Below are 8,969 nucleotides of genomic sequence, written 5' to 3'. Positions count from 1 at the left end.
GCGCGGCTCCGGGGCGGCCTGCTCAATGCTATCTCACCGCCACAGCCCACGCCGGGAGCCCACAGCTCCCCCACCCACTCGCTCTGCTCCTGGGCCGGCGGCTGCGCCATTGATACGGTGTGTATTCTTTTCCATAGGTTCCCACGAGCATGTCACTAACCATTTCCTGGGCCTTATCACCGGGAGGAAAAAAAGGAGCGCCTTTGAAAAGTGGAAACAAAACATCAGGCCCCATTGTTGTGTGACTTCCCCGGCCACAATCTGGGCTCTCCATCACTCTACACACGGAGACTACAAACACGCCCTAATACAGATACTCCAATCGGCAATTTGACCAGGACATTTATTGTTCTGTATCTGCAATCTCTGCTGCGTGTTTGTGGCTTTTAAATCATCTGTTTTTTTTTTTTTTTTTATTACTCTTTCCAGGCTCAGAGCAAGTCAAAAGCCTCTGATGGTGGTCAACACCGAGAGAAGCGACTGAGTCAGTTTGCAAACTCCTGTGTGCCTTCTTGTGGGGAGTTCACGGCGGAGGAGGCAGCCTTGCTCACCTTTTTCTGTCTTTTCAACTTCACTCTGTCCTCTTGTTCCCCTTCCCCAGCTCTAGACCCTCTTTTCCTCCTCTCGTTTCACCTTCTCTCTTTCTTCAGTTCTGCCTTGGTCTGTCCCTCTTTGATTCATTTGTCAACTCTTGCTCCTACTTAAAGGATTGGCTAAAAAAAGGTGCTTCTGGTTAATTTCTTGGGAATGAATGAAAGGGAGTCAGACTTTATTCAACAGTGTTCTCTAGACAAGCACACAATTCTAGAGTATTAAATTTGGGAAAACTGCAGAGATTAACTAATCCAATCCCTCAGAGAATGAAGTGGCCTGATTAATGTCACACAGTGAGTTAGTGAGACCAAGACTCCCCAGGTCTTCCCAGTTTCCTGACACAGCCAAGAATGCTGTGTCCTAGCTGTGCCTCACAATCTCAGAATTCTGATATCTCCCTATATTTGGTGTCAATCTGAGTTGTGGGCCTAAAATTCATTTGTCAGTCATTTTCTATTTTAGAGAGCAGCCAGAAACATTTCCCAGAATAGCATGAAGTAGCCAAAATCACTCTCTGGATAAAGAAAGGCAAGAATCTTGGCTTTGCCACTTATTAGCTGTGTGACCTTGGGTGAGTCACTAAACCCCTCTGTGTCTCAGATTCCCCATTTTTAAACTGGACACAAAAGCAGATTCTACCTCTTAGGGTCTTGGTGAGGTTGAGGAGTTGATTCATATATAGCACGTGACATACAGTAAGCACTGTGTAAATGTTAGTTATTGAATGATTCCGGGGAAGAAGCCCATGTTCAAAATAATCTATTTTTATATCAACACCGTCTCACTTTGATATCACGTAAGTAAATATGGATTTCTCAGAGTGTCTCTTACAGTAGGGTCCCTGAAGCTAGGGCCTCTGCTCCCTCTGTAGTCTCAGAGTGTCTCTTACAGTAGGGACCCTGAAGCTAGGGCCTCTGCTCCCTCTGTAGTCTCAGAGTGTCTCTTACAGTAGGGACCCTGAAGCTAGGGCCTCTGCTCCCTCTGTAGTCTCAGAGTGTCTCTTACAGTAGGGACCCTGAAGCTAGGGCCTCTGCTCCCTCTGTAGTCTCAGAGTGTCTCTTACAGTAGGGACCCTGAAGCTAGGGCCTCTGCTCCCTCTGTAGTCTCAGAGTGTCTCTTACAGTAGGGACCCTGAAGCTAGGGCCTCTGCTCCCTCTGTAGCAGCAGCACCTGCTTTCCACTTGATAAATGGTCCTTCATCCATATGTACAGAGCACACGCTGTGTGACAGACACTGTGGGTAATCTTTTTCCCAATGGAGATTATGGTCTGGTCAAAGAGATTATATTAACAATAAACACACAAACTGAAATAAAGGAAAATCACAAGGAGCGATTAGAAGTTGTACTGGAGCACCAAATCTAGACTGAGAGTTTAGGGAAAGCAGCTCTGAGAGAGTGACATACAAGCTGAGTTTTAAAAGAATGACCGAAGGTGGTCAGGCCAGGAGCAAGCAGGTACTCTAGGTTGAGGCAGGATGGGGCCCATTTGGGAAACTGATCAGGGGTGGAAAGAAGGCTGGCATGGTGGGCACAGAGAGAAAGAGAGGAGGGCATGAGGGCAGCAGAGGGAGTACACAGATCACTCAGGGCTGAACATAAATTTGGGATTTCCGCCTCCACAAAGGCAGTTCAAAGCCTTAAGTACGTTCTGAGTAGATCCTTTGCTTCTGAGCAGAGAACAAATAGAGCAGGGGCAATTAGAAAGATAGTAAAGAGGCTATTTATCTATTCCAGGTGAGAGAGAATAGGAACTTGGACCAGAGCAGTGGGGGTAAAAGTGCATACAAGAACTCAAGGGATATTTGGAATAGAATCTATAGAAATTGGTGATGGTTAGACTACAAGTGCAATCCTAAGTGTAAATGGTTAGACTACAATTTATACTAAAAGTGTAAGGGGATGACAGAAGATGAGATGGTTGGATGGCCTCACCGACTCAATGGACATGAGTTTGAGTAAGCTCTGGGAGTTGGTGATGGACAGGGAAGCCTGGCATGCTGCAGTCCATGGGGTCGCAGAGTCAGACACGACTGAGCAACTAAACTGACTGAACTGAGACTACAAGTGAGAAGGGAGAGGAATGATTCGAGGATGCCCTGAGCACTGGGGCTAATGGAGGCACCATTTAACCAGAAGGGGGAGCCTAGAAGGAAGCTCTGGGTTTAAAGAGCTCTAGTTGTGTTCAAGATGCCAAGAAGATAGTGGGATACATGGATCTGGAGTTTAATCTAAGAGTCCAAGCTGGTGATGTGCATAGGGGCATTGACAGCATTTTATATACTGTGAATGTGTGCATAGGAATGAAGTGGTAATGCTAAGATCTAAACCCGGACTTGTCTGATTTAAAAGTCAATATATTATACACTCTTTAGTCACCTTCTAGTAGACTAAATTCAGTAAAATGGAGACTTTTCCAGCATCCAGGGACAGTCAAGTTCAGGGCAAAATGTAGTCAAGAGAAGAGCCTGGATTCTCAAGACAATCCTCAAAAACAAGCAGAACCCAAGAGTCTCTAGAGCCAGGGGTTCTGGCATAAGATCTGGAGATACACAGGGAAAAGGATCTTGGGGGATATAGAGATCCCATCACACCCCAAACTATACTTGGCCAAAACTCTCACAGCGTAGATGTTCATGAGATTGTTTTCAGATGATTTGTAGGAAATAACCTAGTGTCATCCTGGGTTCATAGGAGGTGCTTGGTGTATTTGTTGGGCTAGCCTAACCCAGACAGCAAGAACAAACAATCCCCAAATCTCAGTGACAGAACTCAACCGAGTGCCATATGGGTTAGGCAGCATTCTTGGAGGCACTTTTCCAACAGTGACTCGAGGATAGAAATTATGCCAGCCACTCATCTCTGATATCCCGACCCACCAGAAGGGCAAGAGTGTGTGGAGAACTCACATGGTCTTGAAACAGCTTTGACTTGGAAACAACACAAATGACTCCACTCCCAGTCTGTGGACCTGGCATGCAACCCCAACCTAACTGCAGAGGAGGCCAGGAATGTCCCTGCCTCAGGCAATATTCATACTCTCTCTCTTTTCCAATTAGAGAGCTGAAGCAGGGAACAGGATTGGAAGATCCAAAATGGTGGATGATTGGAAATGGTCAAGGGTGAGGGAGGTGGGGTTCGAGTAACCTTTGACTCTAAGAGTTAGGATCAGAAGTCAGTGCCTAGAACCTTGTCAGTTCTTATGTCCCTGAATTCCATTGTTCTTATATTCTCAATATATGCTACTCATTGGAAAATGCTGCTTCTGCTATGTCCTGAAGGAGAAGTTAAGGCAATTTACTCTGTCACAGTCTGAGGTCTGTGCCCTCTCATGATTGTTAACACCCAGGATTTTATGAAGGGGATGTCTGGGAGGATGAGATAAGATCACCCTAACTGAGCAAGATCCTAAGAGTCAACATGCAGGGAATTCCTTATGGGCCCTACCTTCAGGAGCAAAATCTTTCCAAGCCAGTATCATTGTCTTGAGATGGGCCTGCTCATAAGTTTCTGTATCCTTCTAGCATAGTGATCTTATCAAAGCAGATTAAAAATGAGAATGGGCTCATAAAACATGCATTATGGTCTCTCACAGCCTCGTAAAACCAGATAAATGCCCTAATCCAGAAGCCCCTAGATTGAGTTTACACCTCTCTCCCTCCTCATAATGGAATCGTCAACAGCAGATAATTGAAGTTAAGAAAAAATCAGTAACTTGTAAATTCAACTCAGTGGATTGATTGTTTGGCCTCATGGATTGCTTAGAGTAAAAGGGATCCTGCCAGAAGATACCTGGCTTTTCCTGGCCTCAAGTAGTTCCTCTACATTTTCCATGAGGCACAAAGGCAGCTAAAGAAATCTCCTGCGATCCTCCTCTTTTCTGGGTTCCATCCCCCTTCCCCACTTTCCCACTGATACCTAAGTCCCCAGCCCCAATCCAAAGTGTTTCAATTCATGTAGATAGATACCAGGCTTCTCGTGCTTTAGACACTCTTCTGAACATTGGCCTTGACTCGAAGGAGGAAGGGATGATGGTCAGAAGTCAGGTTTTATGTTCCTGAAGCTCTTACTATCCCCAGGGTAGGGTTAGTTACCCATGCATTTCAGCTCAGCCTTCCCACACTGTTCTCAGGCCAGGGACATTGAATGTGCTGGTATCGAACAAGGAGCCTAGTTTTTGGGATGCTCTGACTCTAACCATGCTGCCACCTCCTGCTCCAGGCTTGGTGAGTGGCTCTGCTCAGGGTTCGTGCTGTGTGTGTGCTAAGTCACTTCAGTCATGTCTGATTTTGTGACCCTATGGACTATAGCCCATCAGGCTCCTCTGTCCATGGGAATCTCCAGGCAAGAATACTGGAGTGGGTTGCCATGCTCTTTTCCAGGAGATCTTCCCAACCCAGAGATCACAATGAGGTCTCTTGCATCTTCTCCACTGGCAGGTGGGTTCTTTACTACTAGCACCATCTGAGAAGCCCCCTTACACCCAAATCCTTGAATTGACATTGTGTTCTCTGAGAAGGGAGACTGTTTCAGGGCTAGGAATGCTGCTAGTCCTTAATCCAGCCCACATGCTGGACTTCTTTGCAGTCCAATCTTCCCCCAGAATCTCACTTCCTGGGAGAGTGGCCTTCTTCCTATTGTTTGAATAAATCCTTCTACCAATCCCCCTCTCTGTGCCCGATGATCCTAGATTCTGGCCCGACCTGTCTCTTAGCCCGCAGAGCTCAAGGGCTGTTATGTCAGGGACATAGAGGGAATTAAGGCACTGCCTAGGAGGGATTGCGGAGAAGGCAATGGCAACCCCACTCCAGTACTCTTGTCTGGAAAATCCCAAGGATGGAGGAGCCTGGTGGGCTGCAGTCCATGGGGTCACTAAGAGTTGGACACGACTGAGCGACTTCACTTTCACTTTTCACTTTCATGCATTGGAGAAGGAAATGGCAACCCACTACAGTGTTCTTGCCTGGAGAATCCCAGGGATGGCGGAGCCTGGTGGGCTGCTGTCTATGGGGTCACACAGAGTCGGACATGACTGAAGTGACTTAGCAGCAGCAGCAGGAGGGATTGACACCAGGTTCGTGGCTTTCCTTTGGGCTGCCTGTGGTATTCAGCCACAAAGACATCAGCCCAAGTTTCCCCTACCAGACTAGAAGAAGACATGTCCTTCCTGAACTTAGTATTTGAGCCTCTTCATTGTAACTCCAATGGGCTTCCCTGGTAGCTCAGCAGTAAAGAATCCACCTACAATGCTGGAGACACAGGAGAAATGGCTTCGATCCCTGGGTTGATCCCTGGGTTGGGAAGAGACCCTGTAGGAAGAAATGGCAACTCACTCCAGTATCCTCGCCTGAAAATCCCATGGACAGAGATGCCTGGTGGGCTATGGTCCACAGGGTTGCAAACAGTTGGATACAACTGAGAACCTAAGCACACTATTGTGCTTGCTTGCTTGCACATCTGACTCCTAACTAAACCAGGAGAATGCAGAGGGCAAGGACCAGTTTTGACTTACGATTACATCTCCAAAGCCTTACACAATGCCTGGCTCATAGTATGTGCTCAGTAAACGTTCACAGAATGAGTAAACCTATGTAATTGTAGGCATGCAAGAACTTTTGCAATGTGTTGAGACTGCTTGCCTATAAAAGGCATAGGGAGGCTCACTGATCCTGCGACCCCCTGGGATGGGCTCTAAAACACAACTGAGACAGAATAAATGTCTGGCTGTTCTGTTTTGACTGGTGACAAGAGTTGCAAGCTGATTAATACATTTAAAGTGGTGATCAATTTGTCTTATTCACATCCTCTTATCCTGATTGTAATGAGTAGATCTTTTAACATAATGAAAACTGCATATTTCACTCAAATTCACAGTTTTGCATTCCAGAGGAGATGAAATGCTGTTTTTATTTAACATTAAAATGAGGTGTAAGCTCTTGTCTTGGGAGGCAGGGAAGGTGATAAGTAGCCTCTCTCCTTGGAGGCCAGAGGTGTGACATCTCCTAAGACCTTGAATTTGACTATGCAAATCAGTTTCCAAAACTGAGAAATGGGATAGCACCTTTCAGTCACTTGATCCATGTTTTGCCTGGTTTATGAATGATCTTTAAATCAGCCCTGACTAGAGGTCATCTAGTTTGGGCTTGAATACTTTCGAGTGATGGAGAGCTCACCACTGTTCATTTTAATTTTCAAAGCCTCCAATTGTAAAAATAATTCTTATATTGGTCCAAACTTGACCTCCCTGTTGTTTCCATTGCTTTCTTTTTCTCTTGCTTTCTCTCTCCCTTTTTCCATTTCCACTTTTTCCAACTCCTTATTAGTTTCCCCCCAAATGACTAATATAATAATCTCTTAAAATGTTATAAAAGCTTAGAGTTTTCATTGTGCTTTTCACACAGCCTTTCAGAGTAAGGTTTCCTGTTGATTCTCTGCCAATGCTGCTTCTCTTGGAAGAACCTGCTCTCAGGGACAAGAGTGACCTCTCTGATCCACATACCCCTCTATCTCATTCACAGCTCAGCACCCAGAAAGTGCCTGGCACACAGTGGGGTCTCACTCAATGGTGTCTGAATGAATGAATGAATAGTGGTACCTGGAAGGCGGTTTAGTACACACGACCCTGTGCCCTTGTCCATGGTTGGTTGTGTGACAGGATTCTCTCCACTAAGCAGCCAGTACTACTCACATCAAGAAGAAATGGGGACGAAATGGGATATTCATATTGTCTGCTATGACATCACCTGTGTCAGGCAAGCTCAGGGGCTGCAGGGATGCAGCTTTTGTCATGGAGTCCAAAGAAGAGATGCGAACAGCAGGTGCATGGAGAAGAGAAGAGGTGAGAGCCAGAGAGTGAGCTGAGAGCTTACCAGCCCTGGGTCCCAGGGGCTCCGGAGGCCCAGCCATATCCCTGGGCAGGGCCTCAGGAGATGATCCAGTTGCTTAACCGAATTCCCTTTCATTGCTCAGGCCAACCCAATATAATTTCCTTTACTTGCAACCAAGCATGTCCCACTAAATCAAGGTAGGCATAAAGATGACTGTTTCTTAGCCTTGGAAGGGAGGCGCTGGAGGGTGGGGAGGCTCTAGAGGGTGGGGACTCTCCCAAGACCACATAGACAGGACTGCAGTGTCAGTGCTGTGCCCCCACCCAGCGCCCTCCTACTGCACTTTGTTCTGTGCAGCCACGGAAGCACATGCCTGTTCCCAGCTCAGGCTCTCCCCCTGCATCTTGCTTCTAACAAAAGAAAAGAGTCACTCCTGGAAGAGCCAGATGTAACCCAGTAGTAGAAACCCAAACCAAGAGGAATTCACTCTCCATAAATTATGCTTTAATAGATGTCAATTATTAATTCCTAAATAAATATTTGTTAATATTCAAAAGAGTTTGCCTACTAAGAAAAACTCAGGCTACACAGAATAATTAGTGCTTCTCACTGTGTGATGGCTCCAGCCCATAATGATTTTTTTCCCCTGTTCTGCATTTTTATTTTTCCTGAAGTGTGAATGCCTGGCTGTGTCAGTTTTCCTGGGGGGTTTGGCTGGCCCTCCTCTGAGCAATTTTGGTTGGAGGTGTGTGTATTGGAAGGATGTAAAGAGCTGAATGCTCCCCTGAAGCTTCCACAGTGGCCAGCAAGTCTTTCTCTTTCTTCTTTGTAGAGCAAGGTTTTGTAAAAAGTAGAAACTATCACATGTCCAAGAAGAAGAAATTATAGATCCAACCAAAAAGTGGGAAAATACAATTCAGTTTAACAACAAATCTATGTATGTAATATATCATAGCACTGAGAATTGTGCTAGGACTGGGTTAGCAGGCAAGGGTGTGGGTGGATACAGAACATGACAAATACATATCCAGGGTTCAAGGAGTATGCAGATTAGTAAAGGAGAGCTTCGTGATAAGTTCCTAGCGGTAGGGAGGATGAAATTAGTCCACGAGAGAGAGTTAGACAAAACACCAGGGAAACTTAGAGAGGCTGGAAATCATATTAAATAGGGGCCAAGGGAAAGAACGCAAACAGGAAGGAAGCGGTATTTGAGACAGACTTCAATGAATGAATAGGATTTTGATGGGCAAATATTGGTTTGCGTTTGAGTTTGAGTGGGCATTCATGCATTTTCCCAACCACTTAAGAGACATTTGTTGTAGAGCAACTGGTAGGTGCCAAGCCCTGGTCTGGGTACTGCAGATATAAAAAATAATCAAGCTGGGTCTGTGAAGTTAGAGTCTACAGTCCAGTGACATATAACAATGACAAATAAACTGTCACCTAATAATGTCACATATAATGCAAAAAGAGTTGCAGTACAGTGAGGTATGAATAAGGGCAGAGGAAACTTCAAGAGGTGGGAACTCTTGATCTAGATGATGAAGGA

This window comes from Bos mutus, chromosome 15, assembly GCF_027580195.1.
Source record: "Bos mutus isolate GX-2022 chromosome 15, NWIPB_WYAK_1.1, whole genome shotgun sequence".
NCBI lineage: Eukaryota > Metazoa > Chordata > Mammalia > Artiodactyla > Bovidae > Bos > Bos mutus.
This window is presented reverse-complemented; position numbering follows the sequence as displayed.